A 17,170-nucleotide genomic window follows, 5' to 3' on the forward strand; every position below is an offset into this window, starting at 1 on the left:
CCAAAAGCAAACATTTATTATATTGCAGCTTACAATCTTAGATGTGATGGTGGCATTAGTTTCCTTTTTTATGCTTTCTTTCTTCTATTTGCATCTGATGATCCCGCCAGCAAGTCTGATGTTCACAAGCTCACGATCCCCAGCAGAATGTATCAGTTTACACGGAAGAGACAAACCACTTAGCACTGACCAGGGTGATTAAAATGATCAGCTTTTCTTTATTCATGTAAAACCTTTATCCCAAAAGGTAAAAAGTTTGAGCTGGAGTTTGGCTTCAATTTGTTAGTGCATCTAAATCTAATATATTTAAAACTACCCTCCCCCACAGGCTGACAATGCTGCTGTGCCTCATGTGCTCATTCCTCCAGAGTTGTTTCTCGCTAATACAGGAGGTGCGTTACTGGTTAAATCACCAGGTAAAAACAGAGGGGGGAAAAAAGCTAAAGAAAAGAAGACTAATGCAGCCACCACATTGAATGATTGGTAAGCTGCAATAAACAACATTTTTGGTTTTGGGTTTAATACCGCTTTAAACAGCCGCCAGTGTCACAGCTATTTAAGTATAGCAGGCAGCAGAGAATTCTCCATTCACACTGTTTCATGTGGATGGAGGCACCTAGTAGATTTCTCTCATTTAGCCCGTGGCCAGCTTTAGAGAGCCTTTACCAAAACAAGTGTCCCCATGGGTAGTTTTCCCCTCTACTACTGTTTCAGTGACAACAAAGCCCAGCCCCAGGAACATTTTTAATTATCCCTTGCAGTGGGGCTGCAATAGCTTGCTTGGTCTAGGGAAAAAGAGCAGCAGTTTTACTTACTTGATCCTCCACTCCCCCAGCAGGTGACGCTCCCCCACGATCTGGTGGTTGACTGTCTCTTTGGCGCCCTCACTTCCAGGGCAGAGCTATGAACCCTACTCTGTTCTTCATTACAACAGGGCCCTAGACCAGTGGAGCATGGGGGGGGTGCAGATGCTGATCGAGCTGTTCTGTGGGGAGGGCAATGAGCCGAGGATCAGATAAATAAATCTCCTTTTATTGTTCCCATAGACTTTAAAAAGCATTAATTAATCCTAGCAGTGCGGACACATATAGCCCCATCGTAAGAGAACATTTTTTAGCTGTCCAGAGTTGGACTTTAGGAGCTTTGATTTTCCACTTGCTTTATCCCCAGTGACAATGATCACTGAATCTCCAGAGCAGGGACATAAACAGTAAAAGAAACTCTATCCAAAACTACAAAAACGATTGTTTGGCTTTACAGTGAGGGAAAAAAGTATTTGATCCCCTGCTGATTTTGTACATTTGTCCACAGACAAAGAAATGATCAGTCTATAATTTTAATGGTAGGTTTATTTAAACAGTGAGAGACAGAATAACAACAAAAATATTCAGAAAAACGCATTTCAAAAAAAATTGTAATTGATTTGCATTTTAATGAGTGAATGATCCTCTATCAATCAGCAAGATTTCTGGCTCCCAGGTGTCTTCTATACAGGTAACAAGCTGAGATTAGGAGCACTCTCTTAAAGGGAGTGCTCCTAATCTCAGCTTGTTACCTGTAAAAAAGACACAGAAGCAATCAATCAGATTCCAATATCTCCACCATGGCCAAGACCAAAGAGCTGTCCAAGGATGTCAGGGACAAGATTGTAGACCTACACAAGGCTGGAATGGGCTACAAAATCATCGCCAAGCACCTTGGTGAGAGGGTGACAACAGTTGGTGCGATTAATCGCAAATGGAAGAAACACAAAATAACTGTCAATCTCCTTCGGTCTGGGGCTCCATACAAGATCTCACCTTGTGGAGTTCCAATGGTCATGAGAACGGTGAGGAACCAGTCCAGAACTACACAATAGAATCTCGTCATTGATCTCAAGGCAGCTGGGACCATAGTCACCAAGAAAACAATTGGTAACACTACGCCGTGAAGGACTGAAATCCTGCAGCGCCTGCAAGGCCCCCCTGCTCAAGAAAGCACATGTACAGGCGCGCCTGAAGTTTACTAATGAACATCTGAATGATTCAGAGGAGAACTGGGTGAAAGTGTTGTCAGATGAGACCAAAATCAAGTTCTTTGGCATGAACTCAATCAACTCGCCATTATTTGGAGGAGGAATGCTGCCTATGACCCGCAGAACACCATCCCCACCGTCAAACATGGAGGTGGAAACATTATGCTTTGGGGGTGTTTTTCTGCCAAGGGGTCAGGACAACTTCACTGCATCAAAGGGACGATGAACAGGACCATGTACCGTCAAATCTTGGGTGAGAACCTCCTTGGGTCGTGGATGGGTATTCCAGCATGACAATGACCCAAAACACACGGCCAAGACAAAAAAGGAGTGGCTCATTAAGAATGCAGTCTACTCACTGGGGGAGAACCTCTGGGGCAATCTAGGATGGAAAAATATCTGGGGGTCCTAGTAGGTGATAGGCTCAGCAATGGCATGCAATGCCAAGCTGCTGCAAGAAAAGCAAACAGAATATTGGCATGCATTAAAAAGGGGATCAACTCCAGAGATAAAGTGATAATTCTCCCGCTCTACAAGACTCTGGTCCGGCCGCACCTAGAGTATGCTGTCCAGTTCTGGGCACCAGTCCTCAGGAAGGATGTGCTGGAACTGGAGAGAGTGCAGAGAAAGGGAACAAAACTAATAAAGGGTCTGGAGGATATTAGTTATGAGGAAAGGTTGTGAGCACTGAACTCTCTAGAGAAGAGACGCTTGAGAGGGGATATGATTTCAATGTACGAATACCGTATTGGTGACCGCACAATAGGGATAAAACTTTTCCGCAAAAGTAATTTATTAAGACACGTGGCCATCCACTAAAATTAGAAGAAAAGAGGTTTAACCTTAAACTGCGTAGAGGGTTCTTTACTGTAAGAGCGGAAAGGATGTGGAATTCTCTTCCACAGTCGGTGGTTTCAGCAGGGAGCATCTATAATTTTAAAAAACTATTAGATAAGCACCTGAACGACCACAGCATACAGGGATATACAATGTAATACTGACATAAAATCACACACATAGGTTGGACTTGATGGACTTCTGTCTTTTTTCAGCCTAGCCTACTATGTAACATTAAGCTCTTGGAGTGGCCTATCCAATCTCCAGACCCTAATCCCATAGCAAATATGTGGAGGGAGCTGAAGGTTCGAGTTGCCAAACATCAGCCTCGAAACCTTAATGACTTGGAGAAGATCTGCAAAGAGAAGTGGGACAAAATCCCTCCTGAGATGTGTATGAACCTGGTGGCCAACCACAAGAAACGTCTGACCTCTGTGATTGCCAACAAGGGTTTTACCACTAAGTATGAAGTCATGTTTTGTGAAGGGGTCAAATATTTATTTCACTCATTAAATTGCAAATCAATTTAGAACTTTTTTGAAATGCGTTTTTCTGGATATTTTTGCTGTCATTCTGTCTCTCACTGTTAAAATAAACCTATCAATAAAATTATAGACCGATCATTTCTTTGTCAGTGGGCAAACCTACAAAATCAGCAGGGGATCCAATACATTTTACCTCACTGTAGATACATTTTAATTGTATAAAAAGATAAAATTGTATTGTAATTGTATTTTACATTGCATATCATGTCATGTGTTATATCCCAGTTTGTCTGTGTAATGCATATTTATTGTTCTGCGTACACAAGAAGCTTCTGCCTAATTCAGCTCCATATGCATGTACCATAATGCTTTCCTCTGTTCTCTGTGTCATTTCTAAAACTTGCATTCATTCCATCCAGCAAGGTGATGGATCAGATCTCATTTGCGATAAATCTAAAAAATGTGGCAATAATCATTGTGGAAAGCATAAAAGCCCTGTTCCCATCTAGAAGTAGCATCACATTGTGAGCAGAATATAAAGCAATACATGCCTGGGGCAAAGGACAAATGGTAATGTTGCAGCAGCTAATGTGATGAATAACAGTTACACAAAATGACATGAGCAATGGGGGGAGAAGGAGACAGCGGAGGAAGTAATCAGGATATTCCGAGCAAGGCACACAGCTCCAATAAACACACATATATACCTGAGCCACGGGGGATATGTGGACACGTCAACCTGTCACATGTCACATGAAAGGAACGGACTCCTAGGTCCTGCAACAGGGCAACTGGTGAAGAACTGGTTAAAAGAAGGGCATGGGCACAATTCTGTCTGTATTTCGTGGCCAAGTACAGTTAACATACACTGTATTACCAAAAGTATTGGGACACCTGCCTTTAAACGCACATGAGCTTTAACCACTTCAACCCCGAAAGTTTTACCCCCCTTCCTGACAAGGCCATTTTTTGCCATACAGCACTGCGTTGCTTTAACTGACAATTGTGCGGTCGTGCGACGCTGTACAAAAATAAAAAAAAAAAAATAGTTTCCCCACAAATAGAGCTTTCTTTTGGTGGTATTTGATCCCCTCTGTGTTTTTATTTTTTGCTCTATAAACAAAAAAAAACAAAAAAAAATTTTGGAAAAAAAATGAATATTTGTTACTTTATGCTATAAAACACATCCAAAGTAAAAAAATCTAAATTTCTTCATCAGTTTAGGCCAATATGTATTCTACTTCATATTTTTGATAAAGCGTATATTGATTGGTTTGCGCTAAAGTTATCGCGTCTACAAACTATGGAATATTTTTACGGCATTTTTACTTATTTATTTATTTTTTTACTAGTAATGGTGGCGATCAGTGATTTTTAGTGAGACTGCAACATTGCGGCAGACAAATCTGACACTGGGCAATTTTTGGGGACCAGTGGCACAAATACAGTGATCGGTGCTAAATAATATGCACTGTAACTGTACTCATGACACTGGCAGGGAAGGGGTTAACATCAGGGACAATCAAAGGGTTACGTGTGCTCCTAGGGGGTGCTTTCTAACTGTAGGGGGAATGCTGTGACTGGAGGAAGAAAGAGATCTTCCTCCCTCACAGAACGGCAGTCTGCCTTGTTTACATAGGCAGACCGTGTTCTGCCTCTTCTGTGAACAATCGGCGGGTCACGGGAGCGGGTCACCGGTAGCACGCTCCCCAGACCCACTGCATGAAGTCACGTACCTGTACGTGATTTCGCGCAGGAGGGCCGCCCTGCCACAGTATATCTGCGTGGGGCAGTCCTTAAGTGGTTAATGGCATCCCAGTCTTAGTCCGTAGGGTTCAATATTGAGTTGGCCCACCCTTTGCAGCTATAACAGCTTCAACTCTTCTGGGAAGGCTGTCCACAAGGTTTAGGAGTGTGTCTATGAGAGCGTTTGACCATTCTTCCAGAAGCACATTTGTGAGGTCAGGCACTGATGTTGGACGAGAAGGCCTGGCTCACAGTCTCCGCTCTAATTCATCCCAAAGATGTTCTATCGGGTTGAGGTCAGGACTCTGTGCAGGCCAGTCAAGTTCTTACACCCCAACCTCACTCATCCATGTCTTTATGGACCTTGCTTTGTGCCCTGGTGCGCAGTCATGTTGGAACAGGAAGGGGCCATCCCCAAACTGTTTCCACAAAGTTGGGAGTATGAAATTGTCCAAAATGTCTTGGTATGCTGACGCCTTAAGAGTTCCCTTCACTGGAACTAAGGGGCCAAACCCAACCCCTGAAAAACAACACACCATAATCCCCCCTCCACCAAATGACTGGGACCCAGTGCACAAAGCAAAACCCATAAAGTCATGAGTGAGGGAGTTTAGGGGGGGGGGGGACTTGACTGGCCTGCACAGAGTCCTGACCTCAACCTGACAGAACACCTTTGGGATGAATTAGAGCAGAGACGGCGAGCCAGGCGTTCTCGTCCAACACCAGTGCCTGACCTCACAAATGCGCTTCTGGAAGAATAGTCAAACATTCCCATAGACACACTCCTAAACCTTGTGGACAGCCTTCTCAGAGGAGCTGAAGCTGTTATAGCTGCAAAGGGTGGGCCAACTCAATATTGAACTAAAGGCAGGCGTCCCAATACTTTTGGTAATATACAGTGGTGTACATTCCTATCAATGGAAAACATCTTGTTTCTAAAGAAAACATGTACAGAAATACACAGGCTACCCTTGCTGATCTTTGTGAAAATGCTAATTTCCTGGCTGTCTTTTGCTTTAATATTCTAAGTCACTGATCCGGAACAAGATGTTGCTTGTGACTTCAGAGAACAATTGAGCCCCCGATATCCATACTACATACTAATACTCAAGTCAGAGGCTCGGAAAGTACTGAAGTCTTTAAGAGGCAACAAACTACTATTTTCAAAAGGAAGAACTTAATGGCAGCCTGTTTTTTTTTTCCATACAGGATTTCTTGAACCTGTTCTAAGCTTGTGGGAAGAAGTAAAAATGAGAATGCTGAGAATGCTACGCTTGCTTGGCGTCTTGTGTGATACGCAACCTTCAGAGAGCGGCGGTAAGAGACAGATAGTGTCAGCATGAATACTAAAGCATTGTTGCCACAGGGGACACGCAAAGACAGGCCACAATAAGGCTACAGCTTCGGCTTTTGGGAGTGTTTTATGTATAGTCACAGGCAATAAAGACCGCAATAAGGCCAGTAGACATTGATAGATGACAATACAGGAAAGTAAAAATAGAAACAAATGTATCAAAAGCAGCTAGTTTCTTTCACTAATCACTTTGATCTGATTGGAAGGGATATCTATGCAAATTAAGAAAAAAGCATCAAACAGAAACAATGATACAAATTTACAGTTACATAGTCAGGTTGAAAAACAACACAAAGCCATCTATAGTTCAAACAATGGAAAAAAAAAATAAATACTCCATATGTACAATCCTATGCCCACAGTTGATCCAGGGGTAGGCAAATAAACTATAAGGCCCCTTTCACACTGGGGCGGGGGCAGCGTCGGCGGTAAAGCGTCGCTATTTTTAGCAGCGCTTTACCATTGTATTTGTGGAGGTATTCGGCCGCTAGTGGGGGCCCTTTTAACCCACGCTCGCTGCCGAAAAAGGGTTCAAAACCACCCGCAAAGCACTGCTGCAGTAGCGCTTTGCCGGTGGTATAGCCGCGCTGTCCCATTGATTTCAATGGGCAGGAGCGGTGGAGGAATGGTATACACACCGCTCCTTCACCGCTCCAAAGATGCTGCTAGCAGGACTTTTTTTACCGTCCTGCCAGCGCACTGCTCCAATGTGAAAGCCCCCGGGGCTTTCACACTGAAGAGACAAGAGCGGCTCTTTCATGGCGCTTTGCAGGCGCTATTTTTAGCGCTGTAGCGTCTGCAAAGCGCCCCAGTGTGAAAGAGCTGTGTGAAGTTGGCACCCCATGTTTGTAAAACCTGAATAAAAATATACCATTCGTTTGTGCCGCGTTTGTGCTGATTTGTGCCGCAAAAATGAGCGTTTGTGCTGGTTCGGTTTCTGAGATATTAAACATTCAATATAATGCAAGCCCCGCCCACTTTGCACCCCATGTCCCTGAATTTTAAAAACAAACGCGCCATTCGTTTGTGCCGCGTTTGTGCTGGTTTGTGCTGCAAAAATAAACGTTTGTGCCGCTTTGGTTGCGGAGATATTGTGCGTTATAGTTGCTGTAACCCCGCCCATTTTGCACCCCATGTTCCTGAATTTTAAAAACAAACGCGCCATTCGTTTGTGCCGCGTTTGTGCTGGTTTGTGCCGCAAAAATAAACGTTTGTGCCGCTTTGGTTGCAGAGATATTGTGCGTTATAGTTGCTGTAACCCCGCCCATTTTGCACCCCATGTTCCTGAATTTTAAAAACAAACGCGCCGTTCGTTTGTGCCGCGTTTGTGCTGGTTTGTGCCGCAAAAATAAACGTTTGTGCCACTTTGGTTGCGGAGATATTGTGCGTTATAGTTGCTGTAACCCCGCCCATTTTGCACCCCATGTTCCTGAATTTTAAAAACAAACATGCCATTCGTTTGTGCCGCGTTTGTGCTGGTTTGTGCCGCAAAAATAAACGTTTGTGCCGCTTTGGTTGCGGAGATATTGTGCGTTATAGTTGCTGTAACCCCGCCCATTTTGCACCCCATGTTCCTGAATTTTAAAAACAAATGTGGCATTCGTTTGTGCCGCGTTTGTGCTGGTTTGTGCCGCAAAACTAAAAGTTTGTGCCGCTTTGGTTGCGGAGATATTGTGCGTTATAGTTGCTGTAACCCCGCCCATTTTGCACCCCATGTTCCTGAATTTTAAAAACAAACGCGCCATTCGTTTGTGCCGCGTTTGTGCTGGTTTGTGCCGCAAAAATAAAAGTTTGTGCCGCTTTGGTTGCGGAGATATTGTGCGTTATAGTTGCTGTAACCCCGCCCATTTTGCACCCCATGTTCCTGAATTTTAAAAACAAACACGCCATTCGTTTGTGCCGTGTTTGTGCTGGTTTGTGCCGCAAAAATAAACGTTTGTGCCGCTTTGGTTGCGGAGATATTGTGCGTTATAGTTGCTGTAACCCCGCCCATTTTGCACCCCATGTTCCTGAATTTTAAAAACAAACACGCCATTCGTTTGTGCCGCGTTTGTGCTGGTTTGTGCCGCAAAAATAAACGTTTGTGCCGCTTTGGTTGCGGAGATATTGTGCGTTATAGTTGCTGTAACCCCGCCCATTTTACATCCCATGTTCCTGAATTTTAAAAACAAACGTGCCATTCGTTTGTGCCGCATTTGTGCTGGTTTGTGCCGCAAAAATAAAACTTTGTGCCGCTTTAGTTGCGGAGATATTGTGCGTTATAGTTGCTGCAACCCCGCCCACATTGCACCCCATGTTCCTGAATTTTAAAAACAAACGCGCCATTTGTTTGTGCTGGGTTTATGCTGGTTTGTGTCGCAAAAATAAACGTTTGTGCCGCTTTGGTTGCGGAGATATTGTGCGTTATATGTTGTCAAACCACATTGACTTTACACCTTGTTATTAAAGCTTACATACAGAACCTAAACTCAGCTTGGGTTTCCTTAATGTAAAGCTCCTCCCACTGTACTGGCACTGCACTTCATATTGTACCCTGAAAAAGGCACCTCTGCCGGGTTAGCCCCCCCATATCAAAATTTTTGAAAAAATCTTATGCAGTTTGTTAGATCTTTGTTAGATCAGGTTAGATCAACCGTTGTTTGCGTTAGATCTCACACAGAAGAAGCGATATTAACAGTTATTTGCTGGGGGGGCTAACTCGTCATCAGCCCCCCCTTATCAAAAAATTGACCAAACAGTTAGCTATTTTGGAAGCAATTTGTTGGATCCGGTATGATCAAGTGTTTTTAACGTTAGATCTCACATAATTGGAGACTGATTAAGTGATTAATGTGGGGGGGGCTGGCCCCCCCCTTATCAAATTTTCGGCCCAAAAATCATTCAGGCTAATAGATATTCGTTAGATCCGGTAAGATCAAGTGGTTTTAACGTTAGATCTCACATCATTTCAGAGATATTCCACATCAAAATAGAGATATTAGGTGGTACATATGGACGGGCTGGCCCCCCCTTATATTCAGCGCAATGAAAATCACACCCAACTTTTGCTGCGGCGCAAAAACTTTTCCTCAGCTGCGGGGGCCCAACTTATGATCCTGCACACAAGCCCACTGCTTTCAGAAAATACCCCTGACCTGAGCTCATCATTGCACATCCATTCCAGATGCTCGTATGTGACATCACATACATCCCATACATCAGATACATCACATACATGAACGTGGGCTGGATGTGAGAGGTGAATCAGCAGGATGAGTGTGCCAGGACAAGTAGATGTGTCTCATCTCGGCTTCCTTTTACCACTCTGCATATCACACATATCATAGATGAGAAGAGGGTACAGTGGTGGGAAAGATGAGCAGGAGGGGTTTAGATGTGGGAGAGAAGAACAGGAGGGTACAGCCGTGGGGCAGATATGCAGGGGGGGTTCAGTTTTGGTGCAGATGAGAAGGAGGTTCAGTGGTGGGACAGAAAAGCAGGTTGGGTAGAACAGTGGGGCAAATGTGAAAGGAGGTGTATTGGTGGGACAGATGAGCAGGAGGTTACAGTGGTGGGGCAGGAGAACAGGGGGAACATAGGTGGGGCAGAAGAGCAGGGGGTACAGAGGTGAAACAGATGTGCAGGAGGTACATTAGTAAGGCAGATGAAAAAGTGGGTTACAGTGGTAGGGCAGATGAGAAGGTGATTCAGTAGTAGACAGAAGAGCATGGGAATATGGCGGTGGAGCAAATGTGCAGAGAGGTACAGTGGTGGGGCAGATGAGAAAAATGGTACATTGATGGGGTAGATGAGCAGGGGGGTTACAGTGGTGGGATAGAAGAGCAAGGGGGTACAGTGGTGGTGCAGATGTGCAGAAGGTGCAGTGGTGGGAGGGATGCGAAGGGGGTTCAGCAGTGGGACAGAAAAGCAGGGGGGTACAGTGATGGGGCAGATGAGTGGGGGAGGGGTTTAGTGTTGGGCCAGATGAGAAGGGGGTTACAGTGGTGGGAAAATGAGCAGGAGGGGTTCAGTGTTGAGGCAGATGAGAAGGGGGTTTAGCGGTAGGACAGAAGAGCAGGGGGGTACAGCGGTGGGGCAGATGTGAAAGGAGGTGCATTGGTGGACAGATGAGCAGGGGGTTACAGTTGTTGGGCAGAAGAGCAGGGAGAACAGAGGTGGGGCAGATGTACAGGGGGGTACAGTGACGGGGCAGAGGAGAAAGGAGGTACATTAGTGGTACAGATGAGCAGGGGGTTACAGCGGTGGGGCAGAAGAGCAGGGGGAACAGAGGTGAGACAGATGTGCAGGAGGTACAGTGATGGGGCAGAAGAGAAAGGGGGTTACAGTGGTGGGGCAGATGAGAAAGGGGGTTACAGAGGTGGGGCAGATGAGAAAGGGGGTTTCAGTGGTGGGGCAGATGAGAAAGGGGGTTACAGAGGTGGGGCAGAGGAGAAAGGGGGTTACAGTGGTGGGGCAGATGAGAAAGGGGGTTACAGAGGTGGGGAAGATGAGCAGGGGGAACAGAGGTGGGACAGATGTGCGGGAGGTACAGTGGTGGGGCAGATGAGAAAGGGGGTTACAGAGGTGGGGAAGATGAGCAGGGGAACAGAGGTGGGACAGATGTGCAGGAGGTACAGTGGTGGGGCAGATGAGAAAGGGGTTTACAGTGGTGGGGCAGATGAGCAGATAAGTTCAGTGTTAGGACAGATGAGAAGATGGTTCAGCAGTGAGACAGAAGAGCATGGGGTACGGTGGTGGGGCAGATTTGCAGGGGGTTACAGTGGTGGGGCAGTTGAGCAGGGGGGTACAGTGGTGGGGCAGATTTGCAGGTGATACAGTGATCTGAGGTGTGAAGGTGTATGAATTGGGGTTGATCTGAGGCGTGAGAGTGGAGGATGTTAATTTCTCACTACTAAAGTAGTTTACAGCATTTACTTTATAAAAAATCCTTTTCGTGATTGAGATTGTGAAGTTGACTTTTTTGTTATAAAATCGGCATGCTCAATTTCTTTGAAAACATTTTTCGGCACACTGCTCAAAAGGCTGCTTACCTCCTGGTCTATCAGTTTTTATTAAAGATGGAAAATGGGCTGTGGAGCAAGACCCGCTGTCGCCCAAAACTATTTTCTCATTTTCAATAATCAAAGAAGGTAAGGAAAAAAGGATGGAAAAGGTAAGAGGAGAGAAGGGGGGGAAGGTAAGGCTGGGGGGGTGAAATGGCGTTGGTTCAGGATAACTATGGTGAACGGGCTCCAGAACTTATCTGTGACATTAAGTCCCAAGAAGGGCAGTACCCTCTGCGGAAACGACAAACTGGTTCCATAGTCCCCAAGTGTTAGAGTATTTTTCCTGTTGGTGTTGTGCAGTGAGTACTAGATCTTCCATCTCATTTGGAATGGAGTTTTTATAGAGTTTGGCTCAGATGGAGGAGACATGTAGCAGGAAGGATCACCAGGAACCTTGTATTCCGTAAATGTTTGTGTGGTTTATCTGTCTCCCAGAAGTGGATCCATTTAGGGCACGACCAAAATATGTGAAGTCGTGTTCCTCCATCCCCCTGGCATCTCCAACATTGGTCAGTAGTTGCAGGGTGAGGTACCACCTTGTTAACAGTTTATAGTTGGTCTCTTTAATTTTCGTACAAACCGATGATTTCAACGAAAATCTGAGGACATGTTGTATCTGAGCAAATGTAAATGTACGCCCCAGCTTACTTTCCCATTTGTTCAAGAACGGTAAGTGTGGTTGTTCAGCCGGACAGTTCAAGAGGGCGTATGTTTTGGATAGAGCCTGTAGAAGGGAACCCTCTTTGGAACAGTATGCTTCAAAGGACGTCAGGGGACGATTAAATCCCTGTGCATTAGGCAAAGTATTGAGAAAGTGTTGTAATTGTAGCGCTGTCCACAAGGAAAGTTTGTAGGGCTCATTAGCACTACTGTGGAAGGCCATTAGCCTCCCGTTAGGAAGTAGGATGCCTGGACCCTACCTGTTTGGCTTAGGGTCCGAAACATTTGCGGTTCCAGACCAGGGAGGAACCACGGTTTTTCTATGATAGGGAGCAATGGGGAATCAGGGAAGAAAGCCGGTTCTGTGTGCTGACCTGGGAGCATATGTGGAGTGTCGTACCCATTATGGGGTGTGACTTCAGCCCAGGCGGTAGTTGGTCATAGCACCACAGAGCCCCTGGCAGCAGAATGTCAGTCTGGGCCTGTTCCAGTTGTGCCCACAATTTAGAGCAGCGATGCCAAAATTTATTAATTTTAAGCTACTGCCACAGGGGCCTAACATCTCATATAAAATAACGAATTGTTATGTATTTATCATAGATTAAATAAAACATCTCACTGATCAAACTGCAACAAGCTTTTATCCCTACTTACATTGCGATTATTACTGATTTCTGCCATGTGCATGCTAGGTTTAATGCAATAATAACTTCATCTAACAATTAACTACTAACTTGGATGTTGTTATTGGCAAAGAATATGAAATCTCTGAAATGATGTGAGATCTAACGTTAAAACCTCTTGATCTTACCGGATCTAACGAATATCTATTAGCCTGAATGATTTTTGGGCCGAAAATTTGATAAGGGGGGGCCAGCCCCCCCCCCACATTAATCACTTAATCAGTCTCTAATTATGTGAGATCTAACGTTAAAAACACTTGATCATACCGGATCCAACAAATTGCTTCCAAAATAGCTAACTGTTTGGTCAATTTTTTGATAAGGGGGGGCTGATGACGAGTTAGCCCCCCCAGCAAATAACTGTTAATATCGCTTCTTCTGTGTGAGATCTAACGCAAACAACGGTTGATCTAACCTGATCTAACAAAGATCTAACAAACTGCATAAGATTTTTTCAAAAATTTTGATATGGGGGGGCTAACCCGGCAGAGGTGCCTTTTTCAGGGTACAATATGAAGTGCAGTGCCAGTACAGTGGGAGGAGCTTTACATTAAGGAAACCCAAGCTGAGTTTAGGTTCTGTATGTAAGCTTTAATAACAAGGTGTAAAGTCAATGTGGTTTGACAACATATAACGCACAATATCTCCGCAACCAAAGCGGCACAAACTTTTATTTTTGCGGCACAAACCAGCACAAACGTGGCACAAATGAATGGCGCGTTTGTTTTTAAAATTCAGGAACATGGGGCGCAAAATGGGCGGGGTTACAGCAACTATAACGCACAATATCTCCTCAACCAAAGCGGCACAAACGTTTAGTTTTGCGGCACAAACCAGCACAAACGCGGCACAAACGAATGGCACGTTTGTTTTTAAAATTCAGGGACATGGGGTGCAAAATGGGCGGGGTTACAGCAACTATAACGCACAATATCTCCGCAACCAAAGCGGCACAAACTTTTATTTTTGCGGCACAAACCAGCACAAACGCGGCACAAATGAATGGCGCGTTTGTTTTTAAAATTCAGGAACATGGGGCGCAAAATGGGCGGGGTTACAGCAACTATAACGCACAATATCTCCTCAACCAAAGCGGCACAAACGTTTAGTTTTGCGGCACAAACCAGCACAAACGCGGCACAAACGAATGGCACGTTTGTTTTTAAAATTCAGGGACATGGGGTGCAAAATGGGCGGGGTTACAGCAACTATAACGCACAATATCTCCGCAACCAAAGCGGCACAAACGTTTATTTTTGCGGCACAAACCAGCACAAACACGGCACAAACGAATGGCACGTTTGTTTTTAAAATTCAGGGACATGGGGTGCAAAATGGGCGGGGTTACAGCAACTATAACGCACAATATCTCCGCAACCAAAGCGGCACAAACATTTATTTTTGCGGCACAAACCAGCACAAACGCGGCACAAATGAATGGCACGTTTGTTTTTAAAATTCAGGAACATGGGGTGCAAAATGGGCGGGGTTACAGCAACTATAACGCACAATATCTCCGCAACCAAAGCGGCACAAACGTTTATTTTTGCGGCACAAACCAGCACAAACGCGGCACAAACGAATGGCACGTTTGTTTTTAAAATTCAGGGACATGGGGTGCAAAGTGGGCGGGGCTTGCATTAAATTGAATGTTTAATATCTCAGAAACCGAACCGGCACAAACGCTAATTTTTGCGGCACAAATCAGCACAAACGCGGCACAAACGAATGGTATATTTTTATTCAGGTTTTACAAACATGGGGTGCCAACTTCACACAGCTGTGTGAAAGGGGTCTAAACGCATGACCCAATTTGCTTCAGCGGGGTAAAAAACAATTCCTTCCTTGTCCCACAGGAGGCAATCAGGAATTCTCTGAATCAACAATCTCTGGTTTCAATACTCATAAATGTTAGTATCTAGCTATATTTAGTGCATTTAGGAATTCAGACAGCTCTTTATTAAAGCAAATCCACTAAACTGACCAGAACCACCTCTTGAGGGAGTCTATTCCACATTTTCACAGCTCTTACTGTAAAAAAAACCTTTCCAGATTTGGAGGTAAAATCTCTTTTTCTCCAGATGCCCCCTTATCCTCTGTAATGATGGTAAAGCTCATTTCCATGTTCCTGTCACTTTAACCACTTCAGCCCCAGAAGATTTTACCCCCTTCCTGACCAGAGCACTTTTTGCGATTCGGCACTGCACCTCTTAAACTGACAATTGCGCGGTCATGCAAACAAAATTGACGTGCTTTTTTCCCACAAATAAAGCTTTCTTTTGGTGGTATTTGATCACCTCTGCGGTTTGTATTTTTTGCGCTATAAACAAAAAAAGAGCAACAGTTTAAAAAAAAAACGCATTATTTTTTACCTTTTGCTATAATAAATATCCCCCAAAAATATATAAAAAAAAAATTTTTTCCTCAGTTTAGGCTGATATGTATTTTTCTACATATTTTTGGTAAAAAAAAAAAAAAAAAATGTATAAAAAAAAAAAAGTGTATATTGATTGGTTTGCGCAAAAGTTATAGCATCTACAAAATCGGGGATAGTTTTATGGCATTTTTATTATTATTATTTTTTATTAGTAATGGCGACGATCTGCAATTTTTATCATGACTGTGACATTATGGCGGACACATCGGACATTTTTTACACTATTTTGGGACCATTGTCATTTATACAGCGATCAATGCTATAAAATGCACGGATTACTGTGTAAATGACACTGGCAGTGAAGGGGTTAACCACTAGGGGGCGATGAAGGGGTTAAGTGTGTCCTAGGGAGTGATTCTAACTGTGAGGGGAAGGATGGGCTTCAAGTCACATGACCGAGATCACTGTTCTCGATGACAGGAAGTGGTGATCTCTGTCATGACACAAGCCAGAACAGGGAAATGCCTTGTTTACATAGGCACTTCCCTGTTCAGAAGCTCTGTAACATGATCGCCGGGAGACCGCCGGACATCGAGTCCGCCAATCGCCCAGGCATGGTCACGCTGTACGCAGCGCACGCGCCTCCGGATGTCCCCGGCTCTTAAAGGGGACGTACAGGTACGCCCAATTGCCCATCGATGCCATTGTGCTTACGTATATTGCCGTGCGGCGGTCAGCAACTGGTTAAATAGTTCGTCTGGACCAGCTTGGTCCTCTGATTGGCTGAGTTGGAGGGGCGGGCTGATGATGTCACGCTCTTCGTTCACTGAATATAAAGCTGCCTACGAATGACTGAGCACCACTTTGTTCTAGGTGTGAGACAGGAAGTCTGTCTCACAGACAGGACCCAGCACTGTGTACTGTATACAGCTAAAGCTACATGCAGTACATACAGTGCCTAGAGACATTGTAGGATTATTTAAAGTGACAGGAAACATGCAAATCAGCTTTAAAGTGAAGAACTCTACACCAAGTGGACCACTTATGTATTTGTACATGGTGATCATATCCCCCTTAATCTCCTCTTCTCAAGAGAGAATAAATTTAGTTCCTCTAATCTTTCCTCATAGCTGAGCTCCTCCATGCCTCTTATCAGCTTGGTTGCCCTTCTCTGCACTTTCTCCAGTTCCCCGATATCCTTTTTGTGAACTGGTGCCCAAAACTGAACGGCATATTCAAATGAGGTCTTACTAATGATTTGTACAGGGGCATAATGATATCTCTCTCTCTGAAGTCCAAACCTCTCTTAATACAAGAAAGGATTTTGCTCGCTTTGGAAACTGCAGCTTGTCATTGCATGCTATTATTGAGCTTATGATCTACCAAAACCCCCAGATCCTTCTCCACTATGGATTCCCCCAGTTGTACTCCCCCCTAGTATGTATACTACATGCATATTCTTAGCCCCCAAGTGCATAACTTTACATTTATCAACATTAAACCTCATTTGCCACATAGTTGCTCAATTAAACAGTGCATTGAGGTCAGCTTGTAAATTGGAGACATCCTGTAAGGACATTATTCCCATCCATAGTTTAGTGTCATCTGCAAACACTGAAATGGTATTTTTAATCCCAGACCCTATATCATTTATAAATGGAACTAAAAAGTGTCCCAACACTGAACCTTGGGGTACATCACTAATAACCTCAGACCATTCAGAGTATGAATTATTCATTATTACTCTTTGAATGTGGCTTTTTAGCCAGTTTTCTAGCCACTGAAATTGTGGTAAAAGAAAGAATCATCGATCCGAAGAGAACGACATTGTCTGCCCAATCATGAAACAAAACAGAGCAGAATTCATTTCTACTTACACCTTCCCTAGGAGCTTCATGGGGTTTACCATGGATTTTGTTGTAAACTGTTCAGTGTACCTAAAAGAACTGATGCTGGTTTGAAGGCAAAA

At 44.3% G+C, this 17,170-nt stretch overlaps 1 protein-coding gene across 2 annotated transcripts in view; it reads right to left on the reverse strand.

Moving 5' to 3' along the window:
- The window catches only part of CWF19L2 (CWF19 like cell cycle control factor 2), a 304,447-nt gene that overhangs the window by 249,976 nt on the left and 37,301 nt on the right, over nt 1-17,170 (reverse strand). The window lies entirely within an intron of this gene.

Source organism: Aquarana catesbeiana, linkage group LG02, assembly GCF_042186555.1.
Source record: "Aquarana catesbeiana isolate 2022-GZ linkage group LG02, ASM4218655v1, whole genome shotgun sequence".
Lineage (NCBI taxonomy): Eukaryota > Metazoa > Chordata > Amphibia > Anura > Ranidae > Aquarana > Aquarana catesbeiana.